Raw genomic sequence first — 18,458 nt, forward strand, 5'->3', positions numbered from 1 at the left:
GTCCCTGAGCCAGGTGCTGGGAGGCCTGAACTGGGCCCATTGTACTGGGAGCTGCACAGACGGGTAATGGGTGATGTGTCTGTCTGTTTCTCTCCTGGGACATGTGAGGGCTGTGTTGTGTGGGCACCGCTCAGCACTGCCCCAGCCCCCATTAGCCAAGGCTGGCCCAGTTTTCTGAGCTGGAGGAGGGGCCGATCTGGCTACTGTGGTCTGACCTGGGCCGTGTGTTCCTGGGTAACAAGCTGAATCCTACGGGTCCCTCGTCTGCTCTGAGCACAGCCCAGTGTGAGGTTGGGTCAGTGGTTTGCTGCTCAGTGAGTGAGACTCACTCAGAAGATTGTGACCCTGTCACAACGGCTGAGCGTGAGCTGCCCCCGTTCAAACCCCTCCCCACAACCCCAGCGTGGAGACCCAGGGCAAAGGCAGAAACCTAACAGTGGGGAGGGACAGAGAGGAAACTAAGGCAGAGGAGAGGAGGGTGGGAAGGTTCAGTGAGCTCAGTCTGTGATAGTTGAACTGGCCCTTTCATCCTACCTGCCACTACTCGTCTCTTCACACCCACCCCCAGCAGGGGCAGTTGAAGGGGCCAAGCTGGGTGTGTCTGTCCCGGCTGATGGAGGCTGCGCAGTCGGTGTCGGCTTCCGGGACAGGATCTCAGGGCTCCGGGGAGCAGGAACCCCAGGCTGTGGGGGAAGCACCTTCCTCTCTGTGACGAGCTGGAGCCAACACATCCCTGCTTCCCTCCCCGTTCACTGCCCCCAGCCCAGCACAGTCTGTGCCCACTGGGCCCTGAACACGGCTGGGCTCTGGGCCATTCCACACCCCTGGCCCCTGAGCCTGTCGGGATCCTGAGCCAGTCAGCTCAGTGCCTCGTTCTAGGGGATCCCCAGCCCCTGGGGAGCCTCTTGTCAGCCCCCCAGAACCTCCTTCCTGGGCAGGGTCCCAGGCCCTGAGTCACTCGCTGGCTGCTCCAGGCTGGCCAGGCCCAGGGTTTCCAGCAGGGCTATTGGTGCTGATGCCGGGCTCGCTGCCAGAGCTCCCAGCCCCTGACCCAGCCCGGCCCGTTGTCCCAGCGCTGACCCTCCCCTGCGGGTGGGGACGCTGCTGCTCTCAATGGCTGAGCCCCTCTCTCTGCTGCTGCCTCTGCTGCTGCGCTCGCAGGCTCAGCCTGTGCCAGGGCCAATGCAGCGCTGCTGGGCTGTTCCTTCCCTCGGCACCCGGTTTCTCTGTATCTGGGGCAAATGTTGGGGAGTGGGCAGGGATCTGCTCAGAGACACACGCCCTGAGCTGCACCCAGAGGGCAGAGACCAGCCAGGGCTGAGCAGCAAAGTGCCACCGCGCTGGGATTAACCCTTTCCTTCCCCCCGCCCCAGCAGCTCTGGCAGGTCAATGCCACTCGACTGCCTATGCTCTGACCCCAGGGACCCAGGTCCGGCAGCTCAGGGGAGTCTCTGGGTAAATATGTGGGGCAGAGTAACCAGGGATCCCTGCACCCCAGTGTCCCCGTGTGCAATGGCGCAGGCCCTGCGCTGTCATGCAGCCCTTAGGAGCTGGGCAGTGAGTGTTATTGATATCAGCCTCAGCCAATTCAGGGTATCTTGGCAAGCATCTTGCCTCAGTTTATCCTCTTCAGCACTCCTTAAATTATGCCTCAGAGTCCAAAAGATCTGAGAGAAAAGTCCCCTCCCGGGGTCTGCTCTGAGTCCAAGTAAACCCCAAAATAAAATATTTTCCCTCACTCTGCTCCAGCCTCCAGCTCTCACTGCAGCTACTCACTGTCCTCAAGTCAGGAGCCCTCATTCCTTCCCGGAGCTGGGCTTGGATTAGTTTCCATCCTGGAATCCGATGACTCCAGCCCTCCCTCCGGGAGCTGGGTCATTTCAGACTGTGCCTCTATTCTCTGCATCCACTTTCTCCAGCCGGGGGCAGCTCTCCAGGGTTCTGTCCTGCTATAGCTGCTGCTGTGATTGTCATCTCTGGCAGCTCCTCCCCCTTAGGGGAGCTTGTCTGCCTAGGACAGTGGTCCCCAAACTTTTTTGATCAAGCCCTCCCTTGCCTGGTTTGTGCCCCCACCCTGGGAGCTGCTGTCAAGAGCTGGGCCAGGAATGGGGCTCCAGTTGGGGCCAGAAGCTGGGGGCCATGGCTGGAAGTGGACCCGCAGTTGGGGCCGGAAGTTGGGGGCTTCGGCCTGGGGCGGAACCATGTTTGGGGCTGGGGCTGCATCTGGGTTCTCAGCCTGGAGCAGGGCCAGCAGTGGGTGGCTGAAGTCGGGGCCGGAGATGCAGCTGGGGCTGAGGATGGGGCGGAGTGGAGCTCGGGGCAAAGCAGGGCTGGGTAACATTCCCTTCCCGCCACAAATGGGGGCTGGTCCAGGCCCTGTCAGGCCCCCCAAATGTTCCTTCACACCCTCTAGGGGGCCATGACCCACAGTTTGGGGAGCACTGCTCTAGGAGCTCCGTTTCCAGGCCCCTTGCTCTGCTGAGCTCTCCTGGGAGCTCCTCTCCTAAGCAGCTTCTGTCCCTAGGATCCCTTCAGCTGAGCCCTGGTAACCCTTTCTCAGCCTCATTAGCTGTTTTGCTGCTGACTAGCCACCTAGGGATTTAATTACTTCCAGGTTGGTCTGGGTTGTCTCATTCTCCCTTACAGTGGTCTGTCACAGGTAGTCTGGTCCCTGACTCCCCTAACAGGGCCAACCCTCTTGATATATTTCCCCCCACCCCCAGAGCCAACCTGTATTCAAAGGGAGGCTTGACCATGGCTGACACTTGGTTATGTTCTGCTAGAAAAGTTTCAAACTCCAGGGAAGTAAATGGTGGCCATTTCCAGGAGCTGCACGGACCTAGGGAGGCAGGTAGCCTGCCTTAGCCCCGGGCCCCCACTGCACCAGTGACCAGACTTTTAATGTCCCAGTCGGTGGTGCCACCAGGGTCCCTTTTTGACCAGGCGTTCCAATAAAAAAACAGATGCCTGGCAACCCTATGGACAGGTGCCAGCCCTAGGTCCTGTCCACATGGCCCAGTAACACCCTGCTGAGCCAGGTACAGGCAGCCACATGCCAGCCCAGGCCCCTGGCAGGGACCCTGAGCTGCCAGCTGCCATGGTCACTAACAGTGTTTACACTGTCACGTGCCACTCACCACGCTTAGAGCCCCTGGACCCAGCCCCAGGAACTGCTGTAACCTAGAACCATAGCAATGCAGGGCTGGAAGGGACCTTGAGAGGTCACCTAGTCCAGCCCCCCACGCTAGGTCAGGGACTAGACAATCCCTGGCAGGGATTTGTCCAACCTGTTCTTACAAACCTCCAGTGACGGGGATCCCACAACCTCCCCTGGAGCCGGGTCCAGAGCTTCACTGCCCTGAGAATTAGAAAGTGTTTCCTCATCTCCAGCCTCAACCTCCCTTGCTGCAGATTGTGCCCGTTGCTCCTTGGACAGGCCCTCGCCCTGCCCGCTGGGGAACTGGCTGTGTCACCAAGCCTGAGCATGGTTGTTATTGCACTGAATGGCTGGCGGCACTGGTCTGGCTCAGGGGGGCAGTGAGGGCAGGTGGAGCCTTTCACTCCCCAGTCACCGATCTCAGCCCAGGCTCAGAGTCCAGTTCCCAGCGGACAGGAGCTCACCTCGTAACTCACTTTAACGGCAGCCTCACCGGCCACCTCCGCAGGGAGGCCAAGGCCTGAACGGGCTGCAGACGATTCCTCCCCAGGCAGAGGATCCAGCAGATGTCAGGGCTGAGCCATGTTGGCAGGACAGTGGGGGGCTGACACGGCCTCTGTCTCCTTATACCCTCAATACACAGAGCTCCAGCAGCCGGGGTGTAAAACCCAATTCGTATCCCCAGCACCGAACTCACTGTCACTGCCCCAAGGGTCCTCTCCTACTGGGGTTGTGGGGTGAGTAAGGGGCATTGGAAGAGGGGGCCAGGGGCCATGGCCCCATCACTTTTACCAATGGGAGGGCTATTCCCTCCCACTTTTTACCAGCTGTAAGAGTGAGCGAGGATGGGGGAGGGGGCCGAGAGGAGAGACCAAGGGGTCAGAGTGTTGGGGAAGAGGTGGTGTGAAGGCAGGGGCTCAGGAAGAAGGGGCAGTGTGAGAGCGAGGGTTCAGGGGTGCGGGGACAGGAGCTCAGGGAGAAGGGCTGGCATGAGTGGGTGACCCCTCTACTTTTAGAGAGCTTCCATCACTCCTGGGGAGAGCACCATCCCGGATCCTGATCCACGGGCACATCTGTGTATTTGCCAGGTATACAGAGCTCTCTTTGTGGAGACACTTTCACGCTCACCCAGGAACCTGTGCTGGGAGGCTCCCACTGCCCAGGAGACTGAGAGCTCTCTCTCCCCTGCCCTGGGGGTGAAGGTAGGGGTCCTAGGACTGCTGTTCCCCATCCTAGGAAGGGGATGAAGGGGATGTGGACACAGACAATGTCCCCTCTTGCACTGTGAGGGGCAGACCTGGCTCCATCCTGGGCTTCAGAGCCTGAGCTCCAGCCAGAACCTGGAAATCTTTGCGGCTATTTTTAATTCCAAAGAGGGAGCCCCATAAGCCTGAATCTGTCCACCCTGTTCCAAGACTCGCTGCTGCAGGCTGTGTAGAAGGACCCAAAGTGTCTCCAGAGTCTGAGTGTGAAAGTTCCCAGCGTGTCTGTCCCAGGGCTGGTTAATGAGAGCGAGGCGGGTGGATGGCACAGTCGTTAGATGGAGACACCTGAGCTCCTGGGGCTCTGAGACGGTCTCTGTGACCATTATCCGCTCTGGGAGATGCCCAGGTGCAGCTGCAGAGGGTCTGTGCCGCTAGCATCGTCCATGGGACAAATGGCTCTGGGCAGAGAGTTCAGGCTGGAGCCAAGTCTCCATTTTCAGCCTGATTTATGGGGCTGAGATCAGGGGCCCAGGGGGCATTTGTCTGCAAAGGGCAAATTAAACAGCAGCTCTGGAGTGTTTCATAGCTGAAGTCCTGAGCCTGGCCTGCCTGTAACTGCGTTTCTGGGGATGTTGACAGTCTCTCATTGCAAGTCACTGGGATTGGGGCTCCTAAGTTGCTCAGACAGGTTTGCAGTGGAGCTGGGTGAAATGTTTTGGACAAATAGTTTATTTGCTGCAAAATTATATTTCGGGTCAACAGAAACTATTTGTGAATCCATGTCGAGTTTGCTGACTAGTTTCAATTAAGAGAAAAAGGTGCTGCTGCTTCCCTTGTAGCCTTTAGCCCAGTGGCTGGGCCCTCAGCTGGGAGCCCCAGGTTCAGTCCCCCCTTGTGATGCCATGAGGGCTTGGACTGCTGGGCTCCAGGTGTCTGATGACGTCCCCCTGTGTCTAAACACTGCCATGGGCACTGGGCCAGAGCATGGGAGTGAGAATGACTCTGCAGCCCAGTGGGTTGAGCCTCCACCTGGGAGCCCAGAGTCCAGCTCCTCTGCTCCAGTGACCCTGTAATTATTGATCCATAACCCCAGTGACTGGAGGGGTTACGGCCCCTGGCACAGCAGTGTCTCAGGCCATGTCTGCCGGGGTTTCCTTGCACTGATGTAGCTGCACCGGTGCAAACCCCTAGTGTAGACGCGCTGTGCAGGTGTGAACTGGACTGGTCCCCAGTGCAGCTTCTCCCAGATGGAGGGGGCAGTAAGTGGGGAAATGCCCCCTCCCCTCCCCACTGCCCTGGCCTCATTAGCAACAGCCCATCAGTACACATTTATACCGCCCCCCGATCTTCCACTATAATGCCCCCCAAGTGAGCCCAATGCAGACAACTGCCCCCGTGGGGGTGAGGCTGGGCCAGGCGAGGGGAGGGGCTGGCTGTGGGGTTTTCCTGGCTGGAAGGTGGGGCCCATGGGGCCTGCCAGCATGGAGAGTCCCAGCTGCTTCCCCTGGGGCAGGGCTGCACCCCCAGTGTGTGTGGGGATAGCCCTGACCTGCTCTGAGCGAGAAACCAAGCACACATGGCCCGAAAGCAACAGAGATTTCCTGGGGCCTGCCTCTCCCTCACCCACCTCTGGCTCCTCCCTTACCCTTCCCTCACCCCTATGAGGGACCCTGGACCCTGCGTCTATTCTGACCCCCTCACCAATATCCCTACCTCTCTTCTCACTCCCTTTCTGCTCCCCTGGGCCCCTGCCCCTCTACTCCCACTTTGCCTCCCTGGCAGGTGCCCCTGCCCTCCACCCATCTCTGCCCTGCTGGAAGAGCCCGTCCCTTCTCCCCCTGCCATCCTGGCATCTGCCCCTCTCCTCCAAACATCCTCTGCAGCCTGGAGCCCTCCCATCACTTCACACCCCTGCTATGTCCTGGCATCCACCTGTCCCCTTCCCCTCCCCTGTGCCATGTCTCCCACCCCTCCCCTCACCCTTCTCTGCTGTCCTGACATTCGCCCTTCTAACTCCCCTCACCCCCATCTGCTTCCCTGTTGCCTACCACTACCATCACAACCCCCCCGCCCGATGGCCACCTCACCCCTCACCCTCCTCTGCTGTCCTGACTTTCACCCTTCTTACTTCCTTCAGCCCTCCTGACACCTGCCCCTCTCCCCGCCCTCTCTGACCCCTGGCACCCGCCCCTTCCCTCGTCCCCCTGTGCCCACCCCTCCTCTAGCCCCACTCTGACCCCCTGGCACCTGCCTCTCCCCAATCCCCTCTCCTGACACCTCCCTCTACCCACTTGCCCTGACTCTCACTCCTCTCTGCCCCCCCGTGCTTCTCCCTCCCCTCCTCTGCCCTCCCTGTGCCTGCCCTTCTGCTCAACCTCCTCAATCCCCTGGCACCTGCCCTTTCCCTTCCCCCCGCACCCTTCTGCTGCCTGCCCCTTCCCTCCTCCTGCCCCCCAACACTTGACCCTCCCCTTGGCCCCTTCCTTCCTGGTGCCCATCCCCTCACCACCCTCTGCCCTACTGACCCTGCTCTCCTCTCGCCCCTCTGCCAACATCACTCATGCCACTTTCTCTTTATTTGTCACCCTTGCCCCTCTCCTCCCCCTCTGGCTCCATGACACCTGCACCCCTCACCACCCCTCCAGTCCCCTGGTGCCAGCTCCTCCTCTGCCCCAAGTCCCAGCTCTGCCCTGGCCCCTTCTGCCTCCCTGGTGCCTGCTGTTTAATTTGCCCCCTCTGCCTGTCTGGTGCAAGTCCCTTCCCTCACCCCCCTGGTCTCAGCCCTTCCCCTCACCCAGCACTGCCCCACCCCTCCCCTCACCCGGTCCTAACCTCAGGCCCCACCCCTCCCTTCATCCTCCCTCTGCCCCCCTGGTGCCCACATCTCCCTGCACACGCCTCTGCCCCCCTAGGGCCTGCCCTTCTCCACACCCCTCTCTCTGCCCCCTTCTGCTCACCTGCTCCCTCACCCCCCATTCTGCCCCTTTGGCACCAATGCCTGTTCATTCGCTTCCCCCCATGGTTCCACCTCCCCACTCCTCATCATCTCACCCCCTGGCAGCTCACCCACCCCTTGATTTCCCCTGTCCCATTGGAGCCCCCTCCATTTCCTCACACCCCTCTGCCCCCTGGTGCCTTCCCCTTCCCTTGCATCCCTGTGCCCCCTGGGGTCCATCCCCTTCTGCCTTGGTGCCCACCCCTTCCCTCACCCCCTGCAGCCCCCTGGAACCTGCCCTTCCCTTCACACCCCTCTGTCCCCTGGTGCCCCTCTGTCACAAACAGATAGCTAAGGGTTAATGTCTCTTTCACCTGAAGCACCTGACCAGAGGACCAATCAGGAAACCGGATTTTTTTCAACTTTGGGTGGAGGGAATTGAGTGTCTAAGGTCTTTGTTTTTCTGGCTGCCTGCTTTCTCTGAGCTTTGGAGAAGTAGTTTCTATTTTCTAGTCTTCTGTTTCCAAGTGTAAGGACAAAGAGATCAGATAGTAAGTTATATGGTTTCTTTTCTTTGGTATTTGCATGAATATAAGTGCTGGAGTGCTTTGATTTGTATTCTTTTTGAATAAGGCTGTTTATTCAATATTCTTTTAAGCAATTGACCCTGTGTTGTATCATCTTAATACAGAGAGAACATTTGTACTTATTTTTCTTTCTTTTTATATAAGCTTTCTTTTAAGACCTGTTGGAGTTTTTCTTTACTTCAGGGAAATTGAGTCTGTACTCACCAGGGAATTGGTGGGAGGAAGAAATCAAGGGGAGATTTGTGTGTTGGATTGCTAGCCTGACTTTGCATTCCCTCTGGGGGAATAGGAAAGTACTTTTGTTTCCAGGATTGGGAACAGAGAGGGAGATTCACTCTGTTTGGATTCACAGAGCTTGTGTCTGTGTATCTCTCCAGGAGCACCTGGATGGGGGAAGGGAAAAAGGATTATTTCCCTTTGTTGTGAGACTCAAGGGATTTGGGTCTTGGGGTCCCCAGGGAAGGTTTTTCAGAGGGACCAGAGTGCCCCAAAACACTCTAATTTTTTGGGTGGTGGCAGCAGGTACCAGGTCCAAGCTGGTAACTAAGCTTGGAGGTTTTCATGCTAACCCCCATATTTTGGACGCTAAGGTCCAAATCTGGGACTAAGGTTATTACATGAGTGGCAGCCGGTGAGATGATATAGACAGAATCCAGAAGCCAGTGGAAATATTTTATTTTTCTCTTCTCTGCTAAGGGCTTTTTAGCAGAGAGAAACAGTTGGTTTTAAAGGGAACCAGAGAGAATTTTTTTCTGCTCTCTCTGGCAGTTTGTGGCTTGCATGTTAAGGGTCTTTTGTCATGCAATAGCCCTCCCATTAGGAGGCAAGTACCGGCACTTATATGCATGCAAATAAAGTGGTTTTTCTGGTTTCCCTTCATTGAACATTAGCTAGAGAGAGAAAAAGAAAAAAGCACTGTTGCTAGGCAGACTCCAGGAGGGAACAGAGCCTGCAGTTCAGAAGATAAACACCGGAGGGCACCCCAACACAAGAAAACAGGAACCATGACTTCTAAGGCAAAAATTGGCGCCGAAGAACAAATCAAAGAAGCTGAACACAGGCGACAACTGGAAATAAAACAAAAAGAGATGGAGATGAAAGAAAGAGAAGAACAGATCAAAGAGGCAGCCTACCAAAGAGAACAGGCAGCCAAAGAGGCAGCCAAGGAGGCAGAACACAAAAGAAAACTAGAAGAAGAAGAGGTGGCCCACCGCCGAGAAATGGAAAAACAACAAAAGAGAATGAAGAGAAGGAAAAACAGAGAAAACATGAACTGGAGTTGGCAAAAGCTGGGCTGCCTGTGCCAGCCAACCCTAACAACCCGGCGCCAAATATTGCTCCACAGCCCAGGAAATTTCCCACCTACAAGGCAGGTGATGACACCGAGGCCTTCTTGGAAAATTTTGAAAGAGCCTGTCTTGGGTACAGCATTCCCGAAGACCAGTACATGGTAGAATTGAGGTCACAGCTCAGTGGACCTTTAGCAGAGGTGGCAGCTGAAATGCCTAAGCACCAAATGAATGACTATAAACTTTTTTCTAACCAAGGCCAGATACAGGATGGGGATAACCCAGATCATGCCCGTCGGCGCTTCAGAACCCAAAAGTGGAAACCAGAGGTGTCATTTCCCAAACACGCCTGCTACATTGCAAAAAACTATGAGGCCTGGCTAACAGGAAACAACATTCAAACCTTGGAAGAACTGAACCTCCTCATACAAATGGAGCAGTTCTTGGATGGTGTTCCTGAAGACATCACACGGTACATACAAGATGGAAAACCCAAGAATATCGCTGAGGCGGGGGAGATTGGAGCCAAATGGATGGAACTGGCAGAAAGCAAGAAAGCTACTGTCAAGGGGAACGATTACCCCAGGGGGCACACAGACCATAAACCCTACAACCGAGGACAGCCAAAGACCCCACATACCACCCAAGTAAAGCCACAGATACCCTACCCTTCAACCTCACCAGTCTCCAGTAACTCACCTCGGCCCAGTGACCCATCAGATGGAAGATGCTTTAAGTGTAATGAACTGGGACATATCAAGGCCAAGTGTCCCAAGAACACCATGCGAGTGCAATTCATTACACCACCATCACACCCAAGATCCCCAGGCCCGGATGCCTCTCAAATACCCTTGGAGCGAAGGGAAAATTTGAGAGTGGGCGGAAAGAAGGTTACTGCGTGGAGAGACACGGGGGCACAAGTGTCAGCTATCCACCAATCCTTCGTTGACCCCAAATTCATCAACCCAAAGGCCAAAGTTACAATTTACCCCTTCATGTCACAAGCTGTAGACTTGCCTACAGCTCAACTGCCTGTCCAGTACAAAGGCTGGTCAGGAATGTGGACTTTTGCAGTCTATGACAATTATCCTATCCCCATGCTACTGGGGGAAGACTTGGCCAACCAGGTGAGGCGGGCCAAGAGAGTGGGAATGGTTACACGTAGCCAAACCAGGCAAGCTTCCAGACCCATTCCTGTTCCTGAACCATCCACAGAGGCCCCGTCTGTGTTACCAGAGACCCAGACAGAGGTAGTGGACCCAGATTCCATGCCTACCACTGAAACAGCCACAGCATCTCCAGTCCCAGGCCCGGAACTGGAACAGCAACCAGCACCAGCAAGTGCAACCCCATCTTCAAACTCAACGCCAGAGGGCGCCAGCGAGCCAGAACTGGCAGAAGCAAAAGACAACCATACCCAAAAGGCTCAGCCAGAGCCTAAAATACCCTCAGGTACACCAGCGGAGAGCGGTTCACCAGCAACGGAAACAACCCCATCACCTACATCGCTTCCAGAGGGACCAAGCCCCAGTCCACAGTCTGAGGAAGAACTGGTGACCCCAGCCTCAAGGGAACAGTTCCAGACTGAGCAGGAAGCGGATGACAGCCTTCAGAAAGCTTGGGCGGCGGCACGGAGCACCCCACCGCCTCTCAGCTCTTCTAATCGATCCCGGTTTGTTATAGACCAAGGACTTTTATACAAGGAAATTCTTTCTGGTGGACACCGGGAAGAATGGCAGCCGCAAAAAACAGTTGGTGGTTCCAACTAAGTACCGGGGGAAGCTCTTAAGCTTAGCCCATGATCATCCCAGTGGCCATGCTGGGGTGAACCGAACCAAGGACCGGTTGGGGAAGTCCTTCCACTGGGAGGGGATGGGCAAGGACGTTGCCAAGTATGTCCGGTCTTGTGAGGTATGCCAAAGAGTGGGTAAGCCTCAAGACCAGGTCAAGGCCCCTCTCCAGCCACTCCCCATAATTGAGGTCCCATTTCAGCGAGTAGCTGTGGATATTCTGGGCCCTTTCCCAAAAAAGACGCCCAGAGGAAAGCAGTACGTACTGACTTTAGTGGACTTTGCTACCCGATGGCCAGAAGCAGTAGCTCTAGGCAACACCAGGGCTAACACTGTGTGCCTGGCCCTAACAGACATCTTTGCCAGGGTAGGTTGGCCCTCTGACATCCTTACAGATTCAGGGTCTAATTTCCTGGCAGGGACCATGGAAAAACTGTGGGAAACTCATGGGGTGAATCACTTGGTTGCCACCCCGTACCACCATCAAACCAATGGCCTGGTGGAAAGGTTCAATGGAACTTTGGGGGCCATGATACGAAAATTCATCAACGAATTCTCCAATAATTGGGACCTAGTGTTGCAGCAGTTGCTGTTTGCCTACAGGGCTGTACCACATCCCAGTTTAGGGTTTTCACCATTTGAACTTGTGTATGGTCACGAGGTTAAGGGGCCATTACAGTTGGTGAAGCAAGCAATGGGAGGGGTTTACGCCTTCTCCAGGAACTAACATTCTGGACTTTGTAAGCAACCTACAAAGCACCCTCCGACACTCTTTAGCCCTTGCTAGAGAGAACCTAAAGGATGCTCAAGAAGAGCAAAAGGCCTGGTATGACAGACATGCCAGAGATCGGTCCTTCAAGGTAGGAGACCAGGTTATGGTCTTGAAGGCGCAACAGGCCCATAAGATGGAAGCATCATGGGAAGGGCCATTCAGGGTCCAAGAGCGCCTGGGAGCTGTAAACTACCTCATAGCATTTCCCAATTCCCCACTAAAGCCTAAAGTGTACCATGTTAATTCTCTCAAGCCTTTTCTATTCCAGAGACTTACAGGTTTGTCAGTTTACAGTCCAGGGAGATGATGCTGAGTGGCCTGACGGTGTCTACTACGACGGGAAAAAAAGACGGTGGCGTGGAAGAGGTGAACCTCTCAACCACCCTGGAACGTCTGCAGCGGCAACAAATCAAGGAGCTGTGCACTAGCTTCGCCCCATTGTTCTCAGCCACCCCAGGACGGACTGAACGGGCATACCACTCCATTGATACAGGTAATGCTCACCCAATCAGAACCCCACCTTACCGAGTGTCTCCTCATGCCCAAGCTGCTATAGAACGGGAGATCCAAAACATGCTACAGATGGGTATAATCCGCTCATCTACCAGTGCATGGGCATCTCCAGTGGTTCTGGTACCCAAACCAGATGGGGAAATACGCTTTTGCGTGGACTACCGTAAGCTAAATGCTGTAACTCGTCCGGACAACTATCCAATGCCACGTACCGATGAGCTATTGGAAAAGTTGGGACGTGCCCAGTTCATCTCTACAATAGACTTAACCAAGGGGTACTGGCAAGTACCGCTAGATGAACCTGCCAAGGAGAGGTCAGCATTCGTCACCCATGCGGGGGTGTATGAATTCAATGTCCTTCCTTTCGGCCTTCGAAATGCACCCGCCACCTTCCAGAGGCTGGTAGATGGTCTACTAGCTGGACTGGGAGAATTTGCGGTTGCCTACCTCGATGATGTGGCCATTTTTTCAGACTCCTGGCCCGAACACCTACTACACCTGGAAAAGGTCTTTGAGCGCATCAGGCAGGCAGGACTAACTGTTAAGGCCAAAAAGTGTCAAATAGGCCAAAACAGAGTGACTTACCTGGGGGCACCAGGTGGGTCGAGGAACCATAAACCCCCTACAGGCCAAGGTAGATGCTATCCAAAAGTGGCCTGTCCCACGGTCCAAGAAGCAGGTCCAATCCTTCTTAGGCTTGGCCGGATACTACAGGCGATTTGTACCACACTACAGCCAAATCGCTGCCCCACTGACCGACCTGACCAAAAAGACCCAGCCAAATGCAGTTAAGTGGACTGATGAGTGTCAAAAGGCCTTTACCCAACTTAAGGCAACGCTCATGTCTGACCCTGTGCTCAGGGCCCCGGATTTTGACAAGCCATTCCTAGTAACCACCGATGCATCTGAGCGTGGTATAGGAGCAGTGCTCATGCAGGAAGCAACAGATCACAACTTCCATCCTGTCGTGTTTCTCAGCAAGAAACTGTCTGAGAGGGAAAGTCACTGGTCAGTCAGTGAAAAGGAATGCTATGCCATTGTGTACGCCCTGGAAAAGCTACGCCCATATGTTTGGGGACGGCGGTTCCAACTACAAACTGACCATGCTGCACTACAGTGGCTTCATACTGCCAAGGGGAACAACAAGAAACTTCTTCATTGGAGTTTGGCTCTCCAAGATTTTGATTTTGAAATTCAACACATCACAGGAGCTTCTAACAAAGTAGCTGATGCACTCTCCCGTGAGAGTTTCCCAGAATTCAGTAGTTAAAAAGAGTTCTTAAAATGTAGAAGTCTGTTAGTTATATACTTAGGAGTATATGTAAAGGTGTATGTGTTGTATTAATCTGTTTATGTTCAAGTTCTAGAAGGAAATCGCCGCCAGTGAGCTTCCCCACTGTCTGCAATTTGGGGGGCGTGTCATAAACAGATAGCTAAGGGTTAATGTCTCTTTCACCTGAAGCACCTGACCAGAGGACCAATCAGGAAACCGGATTTTTTTCAACTTTGGGTGGAGGGAATTGAGTGTCTAAGGTCTTTGTTTTCTGGCTGCCTGCTTTCTCTGAGCTTTGGAGAAGTAGTTTCTATTTTCTAGTCTTCTGTTTCCAAGTGTAAGGACAAAGAGATCAGATAGTAAGTTATATGGTTTCTTTTCTTTGGTATTTGCATGAATATAAGTGCTGGAGTGCTTGATTTGTATTCTTTTTGAATAAGGCTGTTTATTCAATATTCTTTTAAGCAATTGACCCTGTGTTGTATCATCTTAATACAGAGAGAACATTTGTACTTATTTTTTCTTTCTTTTTTATATAAAGCTTTCTTTTAAGACCTGTTGGAGTTTTTCTTTACTTCAGGGAAATTGAGTCTGTACTCACCAGGGAATTGGTGGGAGGAAGAAATCAAGGGGAGATTTGTGTGTTGGATTGCTAGCCTGACTTTGCATTCCCTCTGGGGGAATAGGAAAGTACTTTTTGTTTCCAGGATTGGGAACAGAGAGGGAGATTCACTCTGTTTGGATTCGCAGAGCTTGTGTCTGTGTATCTCTCCAGGAGCACCTGGATGGGGGAAGGGAAAAAGGATTATTTCCCTTTGTTGTGAGACTCAAGGGATTTTGGGTCTTGGGGTCCCCAGGGAAGGTTTTTCAGAGGGACCAGAGTGCCCCAAAACACTCTAATTTTTTGGGTGGTGGCAGCAGGTACCAGGTCCAAGCTGGTAACTAAGCTTGGAGGTTTTCATGCTAACCCCCATATTTTGGACGCTAAGGTCCAAATCTGGGACTAAGGTTATTACACCCTCCCTTCCCTTATCACCCCATAGCCCTTGTGCCTGCCCCACCCCATGTCCCTCCCTCCACCCCCTCTGCTCCTGTCACCTCCCCCTCCCCTTTCCTCTCCCAGCATCAGCCTGTCACCTCCCCTCCCCCACCTCCCCTGACACCTTCCCACCCCTCCCCCGCTCCTCCTGCCCTTCCCCCTCATTGTCTCCTCACAGGCAGAGGGGACCTGACTCCCCTCGGCAACAACCCCTCCCCCCAGTGATTAACGTGGACGCAGGTTAATTTCCCTCTGATCCCAGTGACCAGCCCCTGCCCCCGGCCCTGACTCTGTGACTCTCTCCCCAGTGGACGTGACTCTGGATCCAGACACGGCAAATCCCAAACTCGTCCTGTCTGAGGATCGGAAACGTGTGAGACTCGGAGACACATGCCAGGATCTGCCCGACAACCCTGAGAGATTTGATCCTTGTGCCTGTGTGCTGGGCGCTGAGGGGTTCGCGGGCGGGAGGCGTTACTGGGAGGTGGAGGTGGGAGACAAGACTAGATGGAACCTGGGGGTTTGTAGGGAATCTGTGAGCAGGAAGGGGCTGGTCACACTCTCTCCTGAGGATGGACACTGGGTCGTGTGGCTGAGGGATGGGGGATACGAGGCCCTGACCTCCACCCCGACCCCCCTCCCCGTGAGCGCCAGGCCCAGCCGGGTGGGGATTTTCCTGGACTATGAGGCGGGCGAGGTCTCGTTTTACAATGTGACTGACAGGTCCCATCTCTGCACTTTCACCGACACCTTCTCCGGGAAGCTCCGCCCTTATTTCTATCCTGGTCTCATCGCTGGGGGTACAAACGCGGCTCCCCTGATAATCTGCCCGGTCCCAGCTCAGGCCGGAGGGAATCTCGGCCCCTGACAGTGACCCCGCGGCACAGACTGGCCCCTCCCAGCCCCGCTGCTCTTCCCGTCCCAGTGGTGGGGGCCAGTTACTGCAGCAACTGGACTTTCTGTGCTGACCGGATGCTGCCAGTTTCCCTTTTCAACTGGAGGTTCCAGTCAAAAACCGGACACCTGGGAACCCCCAGCCCCCACTTTCCCTGTCCCCGCCCCAGGGGTAGCAGATGGTGGGGGATGGGATCATTCCGGTCAGAATTTTCTAACCCTGTGAAATCTCAGTGTAAAATATGAAAGAAAAAAGATTATTTTAATTTAGAAAATATTGTAACAAGGTGTAAATACAAGAATATTTTAATTTACATTTCAACAGTGTTTCAAAAACAAGCAGATAAATATATTTGTAGAAATGGAATTACTGACATTTTTTAATCTTTCCCTCAAATCTATGGTGAAGTTTAACTTCTCTAAATAACGTCATTTGTATTTTGATTGTGGAATTTCAAGAAATCCAAAATATTTATCTTAACAAAATAAACATTAAATTGTCAGACTGGGTTGTTCAGTTACAATGTACAAGTGTCATAAACATCACAACTACACACATGTGCAGCTGGTCTCTCTCTCTCTCTCTCCCTCCCTCTCCCCCGCCCCCACTCTTTATTGTCTTGACTGGTTCTCTCTGGATGGCAGGACACATGCACCCACCTTCTGCACTACACCTTTGAAAATTAATAGTTCAAAAAAATGATGGAATTAATTACGCAATATATTTAAGTTAACTCACACAAGATTATAAAATAACCTTTGAACTACTGTCAGCATTAATTCATGTGATTTTTAACTTTCTAGCTACATCTAATTGGTAATCTATATATGACCCTTCCTTTGTTTTTCTTACATCAATTAACAAAACATGGTCCCCAACCTCAAATGCTCTCTTCCTATCGATAGACATCTCTTCTACAATCTCCAGTTTTTAGTTTATTTTTCTTTAGACATATTATTTGCAGGCAATGTACTGTCAGTGTCCACTGTTGATTTCAGTGTACAGCCAGGCTCTTCATGGTCTTGGTTATAAGGACACAACAAATGTAGTTGATAAAGAAATAGATAAGGAGTTGTGTTCCTTTACTCAGTCATCACACATAAACTTAATTGTATTAAAGACGCCGGCACTTAATGACACATAACATGAAATTTGGTGAAGCTTTTTGGCAAACCTTCCTTCTCAGCCATAAATCAGTCAAAAGGGTGATATTTTTGATGTCATGTGAGGTTTAGAGTATAAAGGAAAGAAAGTTTCTCCAGGAAATTCATCACAATTCCTCTGGGTTCTGTCCACCACTTTCTCTAAAGCTCTGTAAAAATAGTGACTGATTGATCTAATTCCTTGAAATTAGCTGTTGAACCTAACTTTTTGAAGATCTAGCTGAGCAGAGTCTGAGGGGAGGTACATTACACGGAATTGCTAGGACTCCTTTTTGTTTTAAACTTGATGCGTTATGAACATTTTCAATGTAATAATTCAGTTTTGAAGATTTATTCATAATATGCCATCCATGGCAGAGTGCCCTAAACATACCTTGATTATTTGAAAATAAATACCCTCAAATTTTCTTGTAATGGATTCATTTGTGCTTTTTATCCAGTCTACTGGTGTCTAGGTGGCATGGGCTCCTGAAGCTTTGTCTTTTTCCTAATTTTTAACATAAGGCAATTTTAATCTAAAAATAGATAATTTTTCCATAAAATTTCCTTCAGAAATATCTGCATTCCTTTCCCTAGTTCTCACTGAATTATGTATAATTACTGTGTTCCCGTATCCAATTTTGTTGAGTTATTACGTGGGGAAATATGTTGGCAAATTGGTTAATTTAAAACATAGTTTTTACTATCTGACAAGCCACAAAAATGTGTTGTCCCTCACAATTTACAGCATGAAGTCTCATGAAGAGATTGCAGGCAATGTTCCTTTTTAAATTTCTAACTCTGAATGGGCTGCCCCATCAGTTCCTGCAACCCCTGGCTGGCAGACCTCTCTGTGAATGAAGCAGCAGGCAGTCTGCCAGGGAACTTCCACCAAGCATCTTTATGACTTTTTATGGTGCATCACAACATAGCAGCAGTTAAAAGGAGCCCCTTCCTGCTCCAATTGAGAATTTTATACTGCTGCTTTCTTCTCAACCCTGAGCTAGTGACCTCATCAGGCTCCCTACAGGTGCAAGTGATCCCCTCTGCCCTTCCAAACCTAAACTGCTCAGTCCCTCCTCCTCTAAGTGCACCCGGTGCCCTGGGTGTTCTCAGTGACCAGGGTGCTGGCTTCCACAGGGCTCAGTTTGTACCTGCTAACAGCCCCTGTCACACGGCCATGATTGTGTAATTGACCATATAGTGAAAATGTAAACTGTTACCTCATTATTCAATTCACAACCTAGATCTCCCAGTGTCTGCTCTGGACAGCCATGTTGATACATAATTTTACATGTCTTCTTCTCCACCTCATGTGCTGTCATAGTTCTAAGTGGAAATTCTTCTACCTCTTTTGAAAAATCATCTGTAGCTGTCAGTAAATACTGGTATCGCTTCTGTGGTACTGGATATAGCCTGATTAAATCTGCTCCCTGCAATTCCCAGGGTTTAACAACCTATGTGCAAGAACACAGGCTAGAGTTCTCATTTGGATCACATGGACATGCAAGTCTGGGATGATGAGCAGTGGCTGCAGAACTTTCGGATGAAAAAAGCCACTTTCATGGGACTGTGTGAGGAGCTCACCCCCACCCTGCGGTGCAGGGACATGAGATTGATAGCTGCCCTGCCCGTGGAGAAGCAGGTTGCTATTGCAGTATGGAAGAATGCATGACGATTTAATCCCACCACTTAGTGCTTGTTTCCCGAGCCCAAAAGCAGCGTCCCATAGTGCTGAGCGTGTCCGTGAATGCCACAAGCAATCTCATGTTGTGTGCGTTACTCGAGTCGATATCGGCAGAGTCCTCACTGTCAGTTTGGATGTTAAGGAATAACTCGACTGCCAAACGTGAAGTGCTGG

General features: G+C 52.5%; 1 pseudogene; it reads left to right on the top strand.

Moving 5' to 3' along the window:
* The window catches only part of LOC127033317 (E3 ubiquitin-protein ligase TRIM39-like), a 29,183-nt pseudogene extending 12,151 nt beyond the window's left edge, over positions 1-17,032 (top strand).
* The last annotated feature ends 1,426 nt before the right edge of the window (positions 17,033-18,458 follow it).

This window comes from Gopherus flavomarginatus, chromosome 12, assembly GCF_025201925.1.
Source record: "Gopherus flavomarginatus isolate rGopFla2 chromosome 12, rGopFla2.mat.asm, whole genome shotgun sequence".
NCBI classification, from domain to species: domain Eukaryota; kingdom Metazoa; phylum Chordata; order Testudines; family Testudinidae; genus Gopherus; species Gopherus flavomarginatus.